This window comes from Crinia signifera, chromosome 11, assembly GCF_055691185.1.
Source record: "Crinia signifera chromosome 11, ASM5569118v1, whole genome shotgun sequence".
In the NCBI taxonomy this organism is placed as follows: domain Eukaryota; kingdom Metazoa; phylum Chordata; class Amphibia; order Anura; family Myobatrachidae; genus Crinia; species Crinia signifera.
The window spans coordinates 69,897,824-69,909,185 of record NC_139227.1 but is presented as its reverse complement, the minus strand read 5'-3'; the positions used below and the strand labels follow the sequence as shown (position 1 = coordinate 69,909,185).

The 11,362-nt window shown below is 42.0% G+C and overlaps 1 long non-coding RNA gene across 1 annotated transcript in view; it reads left to right on the top strand.

Annotated features, from left to right (window-relative positions):
* The first annotated feature begins 5,324 nt into the window (after positions 1-5,324).
* LOC146044967 (uncharacterized) overlaps positions 5,325-11,362 on the top strand; it is a 38,913-nt gene continuing 32,875 nt past the window's right edge. Inside the window, exon 1 of the long non-coding RNA XR_014465357.1 lies at positions 5,325-5,430. This is a non-coding gene — a long non-coding RNA (uncharacterized LOC146044967). The remainder of the gene's footprint in view (positions 5,431-11,362) is intronic.

Here is an 11,362-nt window from a genome sequence, read left to right as displayed (position 1 = left end):
AAAATAGTTGTGTTGAAGTATAAACCAAATAGCATCCACCAGAAAATTGATGTGTATGTCACTGAGGTCACCATCTGTCCGTAATCTCTCGGATATTGCTTTGATGCCTAATTGATGAGGAATATTGGTATATAGACTTGTGACGTCGAGTGTGAGAAAAGCATATATGAAAATGAAAAAATGAATGAATGAAAAAATATGAATGAAAAAATAATAATAAATGAATGAATGATAAGGCAAGAGAGGGGGATATCAAGAAGCTAGAGACAGACATTAAGTTTAACCTGGTCATTGAGTCCTTCAGGATGGATGCTATTCATTTTGTGCATCCAATAGATTTCCTGTTTGCACAGTAAATTAAACCTGTCTCCGCCTCTCAGGGTACATTTTATATGTTCTAGTACCAGTGCCCTAAGGCATTGGGGATCACTGTTATGGTGAGTGGAATAATGTCTAGAAACACTGTGCCCATTAACGTGATTAATTATATTTCTCCGATGTTCTCGGAATCTCTCTTTTAGTGATCGGGTTGTGCGTCCGATATATTTCAGACCACAGGAACATGTCAATTGATATATGACATATATGGTGTCACAATTAATAAATGACTTGATTTTGTATGTTTCATTTTCAATCAGTATTTCCTGTGTTCTATTCTGGATGTAATTACAGGTTATGCACCTATTTTTATTGCATCTGTAGCATCCTAAAACAGGTTGTAACCAATTTGTTCTTTCTTTGTTTGAGAGGGGGGAGGAAATCACAATTAAAATCCCTTAAGAAACCAAAAATCCAAACAATATTTAATTTATCCTCAAAAAAACTTACAAAAGGAGAAATACAGATTCTTAACAAGGGTCTAAAATTTTGCCCTACAACACCTCCCAATATATTCACACTATTTGTGGAACTAAATAGGTTCGTCAGGACCCTTTGCAGAAAAAAACATTTTGCAAAACAAAAACTTATAAGAGATAATGATACTTCACTACCTATTGTATTAGATCAGGAGACCAACAAACTTTAGCTGAACTGGAACACCTTTTGAAAGAAAATGCACTTAGTCCCCCACGCAAAATGCTTTACGACCTAGATGCAGACAGACATAGGTTTAAACTTCGATCTGAATTTTACCCTATTCGTTCAAAGGGAACAGCAATTGATACATTTTACAAAGCCACAATGGAGGACTTGAAACATCTTTGCCTGTCCACACATAAAAAGAACCATCATAAGAGGGACAATTTAAATAAATGGAAGAGAAGGGCACTAAAAAGACTACAAAAAGACTCCAACATTACAATAGAAGAAGCAGACAAAGGGGGGGGGGGGGTATTGTGCTCCACAACTCACCAACACAACACATTACATTACACTTCAACATGATCCCACTTCACAATACAATCTCTCATTACACCATCTATTAGATACAGCACTGGAAAATCAACTCATTTCCAAGGATGAATTTAATTTTATTTATTCTAAACATCCCATCACTCCTATTTATTATCACCTCCCCAAAATACACAAGACACTCACTTCACCTCCTGGGCGCCCTATAATTTCCGGTATTCACTCTATCACTTCAAACCTATCAGCATATGTGGATTCATTTTTACAGGCACGGGTGATGTCACTGAGGTCACACATCAAAGACACCACACATTTCCTCAATTTGGTCAAGGACGTCGAGTGGAGGGATAGCTATGCTTTCCTCACACTCGACGTCACAAGTCTATATACCAATATTCCTCATCAATTAGGCATCAAAGCAATATCCGAGAGATTACGGACAGATGGTGACCTCAGTGACATACACATCAATTTTCTGGTGGATGCTATTTGGTTTATACTTCAACACAACTATTTTCTTTTCAACTCCACTTATTATTTACAGGTTATGGGGACGGCCATGGGGACCAGGTTCGCCCCGAGTTACGCCAACCTCTACATGGGCATGGTCGAAGACCAGCTCGTGTGGGGTGGTGGACATGGGGGGAGTCTGGTCCTCTATGGCCGTTACATAGACGATTTATTTTTCATTTGGGATGGGGATGCACAATCAGCACAATCCTTTGTCACTTTCATAAACAACAACACCTTCAACATGCAATTCACCCACACTTATCACCCCACACAGACAAACTATTTAGACATTTCACAGTTAAAAACAACAAAATACACACATCCAATTACACCAAAGAAGTCAACACAAACTCTTACTTACATTTCAAGAGTGCACATTACCCCCCCTGGAAGTCAAACATACCCAAAGGGCAATTCATGCGATTACGCATAAACTGCTCAGATTTAGAAACCTATAAAACACAGAGCAGCATTATGGCCAGTTCTTTTTTAGATAGAGGATATCCCTCCAATCTGGTACAAAAAGCATCCGAGGAAGTTGAAATGCTAGATAGATCAACATTACTAATAAATCAAAATAAAAATAAAAACGAAAAGAGTTCTTACAAAGAAAACGAGAAGGACATCGCATTAATTTCAACCTTTAATAGAGAATATAGAAAAATAAAAGAGATCATTAATAAGAATTTAAATTTACTTAAATGTGATCCAGTTTTGCGGGATCATCTCCCCACCAAACCAGCTTTCATCTTCAAAAGAAACACCACAGTCAAAAACATTTTAGCTCCAAATCTACCCAAAAACACAGGAAAAGTAACAAACAAAGAAAGAACAAATTGGTTACAACCTGTTTTAGGATGCTACAGATGCAATAAAAATAGGTGCATAACCTGTAATTACATCCAGAATAGAACCCAGGAAATACTGATTGAAAATGAAACATACAAAATCAAGTCATTTATTAATTGTGACACCATATATGTCATATATCAATTGACATGTTCCTGTGGTCTGAAATATATCGGACGCACAATCCGATCACTAAAAGAGAGATTCCGAGAACATCGGAGAAATATAATTAATCACGTTAATGGGCACAGTGTTTCTAGACATTATTCCACTCACCATAACAGTGATCCCCAATGCCTTAGGGTACTGGGACTAGAACATATAAAATGTACCCTGAGAGGAGGAGACAGGTTTAATTTACTGTGCAAACAGGAAATCTATTGGATGCACAAAATGAATAGCATCCATCCTGAAGGACTCAATGACCAGGTTGAACTTAATGTCTGTCTCTAGCTTCTTGATATCCCCCTCTCTTGCCTTATCATTCATTCATTTATTATTATTTTTTCATTCATATTTTTTCATTCATTCATTCATTTTTTCATTTTCATATATTTTTTCATTTTTCCACACCCTAGCCCCAGTTCTCTTCCTCCCAACCACGTGACCACCGATATACTTATAATAAAATAATAAAATATAATAAAATATTTCTTTATCATTCTTCTTTCTTTTTTAACAATGTATATGTAATCCTAATTGCTTAATAATTGGTGATACCAACATCGATAAAATATAGGTACTTGTTTCCTAGCACGGCCACAATCTTATGGATCGTGTACCTTTAAGTTAAGGTACACGATCCACACGATGGACCCGATTTCCTTTGAAATCAGGTCCATTTTGCCGGCTAGGACACAATATCGGGGGCATCGCGTCGGTCGGGACCATTAACATTGGTCCCGACGCGACCGACGCGATGCCCCCGATTTTTCCATAGGCTTCAATGTTAAAAAATATTTTAACATTGAAATCGTGTCGGGAAAGGTAAAATATCGGGGGCATCGCGTCGGTCGGGACCATTAACATTGGTCCCGACGCGATGCCCCCGATTTTTCCATAGGCTTCAATGTTAAAATATTTTTTAACATTGAAATCGTGAGAAAATGTGAAAAATGTGAAATGGGCCAATATGACCCATTTCACATTATAGATGTCCCCGTCGTCACCCCACGATAGACGCCAACCCAAAGCGTGGCGAGTGCAGCGAGCCCGCGAGGGGCGGCGGTGCGCGTCCTCCGACCTTTTCATTCCCATTCTATCCACGTTGGCGTGGAGTTGAGAATAGAATAGTGTGGCGAGCGCAGCGAGCCACCGAGCCCGAAGCGTGGCGAGCGCAGCGAGCCCCGCGAGGGGACGCGTATAACTTCACAGGTATACGCGTCCCCCCCCCATATCTGGCACTCTCCGGGAAGCTTTCCCTCTCAGTGTCACCAATCCGGATTGCAGTCCTAACCCCCACCCCAATTTGGGTAACCGTCCACCATCATTCTGTGGATTCTACTTATCGCATCATCGTGAGGACCCTTCATTTAGAAGGAATCAGATCTACCTCCAGCGAGAAATTAACCACAGCTGCCCTCCTGAGATCAGCGCAACATAGTGAGGACCCCACCATTGGGAATCAGATCATCCTCCAGCGTCCCCTTACACCATCGAGGACGGCAACTTGCTAACCATCATCTCTTTAGTGCACTACTCGGAGAGTAAAAAGCTCCTTCGCTTCAAGGGATACAAAGGCAGCTACGCAGAGACATAAGTATCGTCTTCCTTGTCCTTTATATATATATATTTTTATTGTTATTGTCATTGACATCAATGTTATTGTCTTTTTTTCATTTTGTTTTTTAAAACATTTTATGTATATTAAAATTGTGATATCCAATTGATCCACCTAGCGCTCCACCCTTTTTTTCTTCTTAGATGGACAAAACCATGTGCACTGCAGGGGGGCAGATGTTACTTGTGCAGAGAGAATTAGATTTGGGTGGGGTTTTACTTCAAAGTGAGATCTATATTGCAGTGTAAAAATAAAGCAGCCAGTATTTACCCTGCACAGAAACAAAATAACTCACCCAAATCTAATCTCTCTGCACATTTTACATCTGCCCCCCTGCAGTGCACATGGTTTTGTCCATCTAAGAAGGATTTTGTCAGAAAGAGTGAACTAGAATAAGGCCCACAGTGTGGCGGCTGGTGCTGTGTGTTTTAACAATAGCTGTTATAGCCTGTCACTCCCACTGACGGCGTTCGTATCTAGCCGCATGCAGGCTTACACGGCTCTATCAGTGGTTCTCTCACTCCTGTGTGCGGCGTCTTTGCCCAACACTATCTGTACAGGTTATCAGCCTATTAATTCACATTTGGGGTAAATATATTTTATATCTGGCACATCAGGACATCACATATCAAGCTCCTTGAGGAACCGCATCTATGGGGAGAAAGTCACCGCTGCAAATTTTTTAAAGAAAATTAAATTGTAATTGCACTTGTGTCAGACTTGCAATAAGGTTAAGTGTGTCTGTTGTATATGACTGTCCAGGGGTCTTGGAGAGAGATTAAGAAGATGGAGATAAGGACCAGTTGATCGCCTCCTAACTGCCATGTTCAGTCAGTTTAGCGGCAGACAGAGGCAGAGCCCTCTCAAAATGCTCAGCGTTTTCTTCATATTTAGCCTTTTTGGCTTATTCGGCCTATTTGATTTATCATCAGATGGTAAGGAACAATTCATTTACATAATTTTATTCTAGTATAGAGTTATAAGTCATGTTATTTAGGATAGGGGCCTATTTCTCATGTTCAAAGTACTTATAACCCAAATGAGATCCTCAGGGCACCCCAACAGTCCAGGTTATAAGTATATCCATGGCTCAGCACACATGATTAAATCAAACTGGGTAATAAATAGTAAATAAATAATAAATGGCTAATAAAGTCACCTGTGGCCAAGCATGGATATACTCCCTATTATTATAAAAGGGATATCTTTCCAAAAAAGTGTGTGCGGACCAATCCCCCAATCCCTCATCCCCTTCAGATTACTGGATATACTTAAAACCTGGACCATTTTGGGCCATGTTTGAGAACATCTGTTATAGCCCTTAAAAACAACTCTTATAATTATATGTATTTATATATATATATATATATGTGTATATATATATATATATATATATATATATATATATACAAGGGTGGCGACCTGGCACTCCGGTATTAACCCCTTCCCGACATTTGACGTATATATACGTCATGGCCGGGATGTACTTCCCGACACATGACGTATATATATACGTCATGACTTCAAAGTGCCACTGCGTCTCGAGACGCAGTGACAGAGGGACGATGTCTGCTGTCCCTGACAGCAGACATGTCCCTGCATGCCCAGGGGGGGCGGCGATGCCGCCCCCCCGTCGGCGATCGCTGTGATTGGCTGTTCAGTGTGAACAGCCATTCACAGCGTTTTCCTGTGTTACCGGCGAATCAGACACTCGGTAACACAGGTGTCAATCACCGCCGGGCGTCAGGGGGCATGAGGGGGTCATCGGTGACGACGACACCTCACCCCACCTGCCCCCAAGGCTGTGATTGGTCCGTGGGACCCACGGACCAATCACAGCCAAGGCGCGTGATTTAAACTAACGGTGACTGCGCTGCAGACGCCATTCCGGTCTGGAATTGCGTGCAGAGCGGTCACCGTGCCAATCTGTCGTGATACATACCTGATCCTTGCCTGAAACTTACCTGATCACCGCTGATCACCGCTGGTAGCGTGCTGCCAGCAGCTGGATACTTCCTGGATCTTGTGACTTCTGTGTGTGCTGCTGCAGCAGTGTCATAGAGTCACAGATCGTGAGAGATAGGGACAGATAGTGACAGAGAGTGATAGAGAGTGATAGAGAGTGATAGAGAGTGATAGAGCGTGATAGAGAGTGATAGAGAGTGATAGAGAGTGCTATATTTTGTGTCTGCTGCACCCCCTTTTGTGCTGATCACTATATCTGAGGTGATCAGCAACTTTTTGGGGGTGCAGAGGTTTTTTTTTATATATACATACCTGTCAGTTGCAGCAAAGGTTGTGCTGCCTGTGCAACTGACTGCTGCCCCCCCCCCCCCCCCTGCTGCCCCCCCTTTTGTGCTGATTGTGCTGATTAATTAACTGATCAGCAACTTTTTGGGGGTCCAGGTTTTTTTTTTTTATATATATACCTGTCAGTTGCACCAAAGGTTGTGCTGCGTGTGCAACTGACTGCTGCCCCCCCCTTTTGTGCTGGTCAGTTTTAATTAATTAATCAGCAACTTTTTGGGGGTCCAGGGTTTTTTTTTTATATATATACCCTGTCAGGTTGTGTGTCTGCTGCCCCTCACTGCTAATCAGTGGTGCATCACTGCATCACTGATCTGCAGTTTTTTTTTTTTTGGGAGAGTGCAGTGGGGTTTTGTTTTTACACCCACGTTGCTTGTGTGGGTGTCCTGTGGCCGCTGAGCGCTGATCAGTGACGTACAATCACTGAACAGCATTTTTGGCACAGGGTTGATATAATTTTTTTTTCTGCAGTTTTTTTAAATTTTTTTTTTTTTTGGAGAGTGCTGTGGAAATTTTTTTTAAATTGTTTTTACACCCACGTTGCTTTTGTGGGTGTCCTGTGGCCACTGATCAGTGACGTACAATCACTGAACAGCATTTTTGGCACAGGTTGATATCATTTTTTTTCTGCAGTTTTTTTTAAATTTTTTTTTTTTTGTTTTTACACCCACGTTGTTTTTGTGGGTGTCCTGTTGCCTTTGAGCGCTGTTCAGTGACGGACGTTACTGACCAACATCTGTGCTCAATTTTTGGCGCAGGACCTTTTTTTTTTTTTTTTTTTAACCCCTTCAATTTTTTTTTTTTTTATTGGGATCAAATTCCTGTATAAAGTATTTTTTTTTCTGCACTACATACACACTACACACTACATTCCCCCCGTGTTGAAATAAAGTTTGTACCCCCCTACACTATACACGTGTTGAAACATTACACTTACAGAAACACAAAAATAAAAATGGCATCCCAAATGTCATCCCAAATGTCATCCCAAATGTCATCCCAGTCATCCAGAAGAATGTATTCAGCGGAGGAGGCATATGCCATGCTTGCCTCTGACTCTGACTCTGACACAGCCAGTGATGCAAGCGGGGAATTTGAAGGATTCGCCTTAAGCTCCTCTTCCTCCTCTGCTGATGAGGGACCCCCTCAAAGACGCCCCCGTAGAGCAGCTGAGACCCCCCCCCAAATGATTGATCCCGTATGGACCCCACCACCAGACAATTTTGAGCCCCAAGTTCCTGAGTTTTTGGCCATCCCAGGAATCCAATTTGATTCAGCAGGTCTCAGAGAAATTGACTTTTTCAAATTATTTTTCTCTGATGATTTTATAAATTTAATGGTGGACCAAACTAATTTATATGCCCAGCAGTTTATTGCTCAAAACCCCACGTCATCATTTGCTAGGTGGACCTTTGTAGATGCAGTAGAGATGATGACGTTTTGGGGTCTGGTGTTACATATGGGCATAGTAAAAAAGCCAGAAATTAGGCAATATTGGAGTACAGATGTTCTGTACAGCACCCCATTTTACCGTATGGCCATGACTCGGGCTCGTTTTGAGATAATCCTTAAATTTTTACATTACACCGATAATACACTGTGCCCACCCAGAGATGATCCCACCTTTGACCGGCTATTCAAAGTCAGGCCGGTCATTGATCATTTCAGTGCCAAATTTGCAGAGATGTACATCCCTGAAAAATTTATTTGTATTGACGAGTCCCTTATACATTTTAAAGGAAGGGTTAAATTCCGCCAGTACCTTCCCAGTAAGAGGGCAAGGTATGGCATAAAAATGTATAAGCTGTGTGAAAGCACCTCAGGGTACACCCACAGGTTTAGGGTATATGAAGGGAAGGATTCAAGAATTGAACCGCCAGAATGCCCCCCCTCCCTCGTAGGTGTTAGTGGAAAAATTGTCTGGGATTTAGTGCACCCCTTCCTGGATAAAGGTTATCACCTCTATGTGGATAACTTTTACACTAGCATCCCCCTGTTTAAGGCCCTTGGTTCAAGAGGTACAGCAGCTTGCGGTACTGTGCGTAAGAACCAAAGAGGCCTCCCAAAAACGCACATTGCCCAAGTAATGAGAAGGGGTGAAAGCAGGGGAATATGCACCGAAAATATGTTGTTGGTCAAATATAAGGACAAGAGGGATGTCCTTATACTGACAACAATTCATGGAGACAGTACCACCTCCATCCCTGTACGAGGTACCAGTACCCACACCTCAAAACCTAATTGTATCCTAGATTACAATAGGTACATGGGCGGAGTGGATCTTTCAGATCAGGTACTGAAGCCGTACAGTGCCCTGCGGAAAACAAAAATCTGGTACAAGAAGCTAGCCGTGTATATCATCCAGATGGCACTGTATAACGCTTACGTGCTATTCCGTTCTACCAGCCAGAGGGGGACATTTATGCACTTTCAAGAGGAAGTCATAAAGGGCCTAATATTTGGGAACCAGCAGGCAGAGGGCCCCAGTACTTCTAGTACTGGCCCCCGTATTGTACCAGGGCAGCATTTTCCTAACGAAATCCCCTCCACTGCAAGAAAGGGCAGGACACAAAAAAGGTGCAAAGTTTGCTATAAAAAGGGAATAAGAAAGGAAACTATTTTCCACTGTGAAACTTGCCCCGACAAACCCGGCCTATGTATAAAGGAGTGTTTTAAAATATACCACACATCTATGGATTATTAGGTTCATCATTTCACCGTGCTTCGGGGGTCTTGCTAATGCCACATAGCACCCACCATTCATTCCACCAGAATCTGAGCTGCAAAATCCAAAAATCACTCCTTCCCTTCTGAGTCCTGCCATGCACCCAACTGGTATTTTTTGGTCACATATGAGGCATTGCCATACTCGGGAGAAATTGGGGCACAGATTTTGGGGTGCTTTTTCTCCTTCATACCTTCTGAAAATGAAAAATTTTGAGCCAGAACTGCATTTTTGTGTAAAAAAATGTAATTTTTCATTTTCACTGCCCAGTTGTATCAAAATTGGTAAAACCCCTGGGGGTTTGAAATGTACACTATACCCCTAGATGAATTCCCTGAGGGGTGTAGTTTGCAAAATGGGGTCACTTGTGGGGGGGTTCCACTGTATTGGTGCTTTGGGGGTCTTGCTAATGCGACATAGCACCCACCAACATTCCACCAGAATCTGTGCTGCAAAATCCAAATATCACTCCTTCCCTTCTGAGTCCTGCCACTTTTTGGTCACACATGAGGCATTGCCGTACTCGGGAGAAATTGGGGCACAGATTTTGGGGTGCTTTTTCTCCTTCATACCTTCTGAAAATGAAAAATTTTGAGCCAGAACTGCATTTTTGTGTAAAAAAATGTAATTTTTCATTTTCACTGCCCAGTTGTATCAAAATTGGTGAAACCCCTGGGGGTTTGAAATGTACACTATACCCCTAGATGAATTCCCTGAGGGGTGTAGTTTGCAAAATGGGGTCACTTGTGGGGGGGTTCCACTGTATTGGTGCTTTGGGGGTCTTGCTAATGCGACATAGCACCCACCAACATTCCACCAGAATCTGTGCTGCAAAATCCAAATATCACTCCTTCCCTTCTGAGTCCTGCCACTTTTTGGTCACACATGAGGCATTGCCGTACTCGGGAGAAATTGGGGCACAGATTTTGGGGTGCTTTTTCTCCTTCATACCTTCTGAAAATGAAAAATTTTGAGCCAGAACTGCATTTTTGTGTAAAAAAATTTAATTTTTCATTTTCACTGCCCAGTTGTATCAAAATTGGTGAAACCCCTGGGGGTTTGAAATGTACACTATACCCCTAGATGAATTCCCTGAGGGGTGTAGTTTGCAAATTGGGGTCACTTGTGGGGGGGTTCCACTGTATTGGTGTTTTGGGGGTCTTGCTAATGCGACATAGCACCCACCAACATTCCACCAGAATCTGTGCTGCAAAATCCAAAAATCACTCCTTCCCTTCTGAGTCCTGCCATGCACCCAAATGGTATTTTTTGGTCACATGTGAGACATTGCCGTACTCGGGAGAAATTGGGGCACAGATTTTGGGGTGCTTTTTCTCCTTCATTCCTTGTGAAAATAAAAAATTTTGAGCCAGAACTGCATTTTTGTGTAAAAAATGTAATTTTTCATTTGCACAGCCCAGTTGTATCAAAATTGGTGAAACCCCTGGGGGTTTGAAATGTACACTATACCCCTAGATGAATTCCCTGAGGGGTGTAGTTTGCAAAATGGGGTCACTTGTGGGGGGCTTCCACTGTATTGGTGCTTTGGGGGTCTTGCTAATGCGACATAGCACCCACCAACATTCCACCAGAATCTGTGCTGCAAAATCCAAAAATCACTCCTTCCCTTCTGAGTCCTGCCATGCACCCAAATGGTATTTTTTGGTCACATGTGAGACATTGCCGTACTCGGGAGAAATTGGGGCACAGATTTTGGGGTGCTTTTTCTCCTTCATTCCTTGTGAAAAGGAAAAATTTTGAGCCAGAACTGCATTTTTGTGTAAAAAATGTAATTTTTCATTTGCACAGCCCAGTTGTATCAAAATTGGTGAAAC